Genomic DNA, 955 nt, shown 5'->3' with positions numbered 1-955 from the left:
GCTCTTTGGGATGCCTGTCTCTGCTTCTAGGCCACGAGTGCTGGTTTCGAGCATCTTTGCAACCATTTGGCGCTTCATCGCATGCGTGTAGCGCCTTCTTGGCTTCTTCTGAGGGCTGATCTTGTTGCGACGAACTGGTGCCATCGTGGAATGACATGCGTACATGTTTTGAAAGCCATAAACGCGCGAATTTAAAATGTTTTCCCGCGAACCAATCTTGTAGCCAATCATTGATTAGTATTTTCATAAAATTACTTGATTGGTTATAAAGAATCATGTGTTTCCAAAACTTCGGTGTCCCTTAAAATCCCTCGTCGTCTGTACTTCGGTACTAGTACAGTCAAACATGGTAGTACTGTAGCTGTAGTACAGTACTATTAATAGCACTTAAGAGAGTTTTTACCTACAATATTTAAATTATTACTATTTGAACAGTAATAAATAACTGGTACTATTAAAATAGTACCAGTTATTTTCTCTATGGTGCAATTTTGGAGTTACAGTACTGCCTGCACACTGCACGGCTTGGGCTAATACCATAAAAATTCCGAGCGTTCCGACGACCGGGAGACCCGTTTTTATCACACACTAAATCACTAAATAACGAAATACACACAAGAAAACCACTTAGAAAACACATGGGCTTCCAGCACCAGTATTCGTTGGGATGATCCCAAGGGAGTATAATCATGTGTTTGTTTACGATACTGGCGTGTCATCCGGTACCCGTATGGTCAGTCACACACTTGGTTAATTGAGTTTTGGGTTAGGACGCCGTGACAGAGTACTCTGATTAATTGAGTTTGGATTATCATTTTTAAGACATTCCTCCGCGAGGGCCGACACTAGAACCACATGTTATGGAACCGCTTCGCCAATTGTAACGCGCCTGCTCGACCAGGGGCGGTGTGTAATCTTCGGTTTTTACTTCGCTCAACGCTGCATACCTCGTGCT

Source organism: Aphanomyces astaci (assembly GCF_000520075.1).
Source record: "Aphanomyces astaci strain APO3 unplaced genomic scaffold supercont1.173, whole genome shotgun sequence".
In the NCBI taxonomy this organism is placed as follows: domain Eukaryota; phylum Oomycota; class Saprolegniomycetes; order Saprolegniales; family Verrucalvaceae; genus Aphanomyces; species Aphanomyces astaci.
This window is presented reverse-complemented; position numbering follows the sequence as displayed.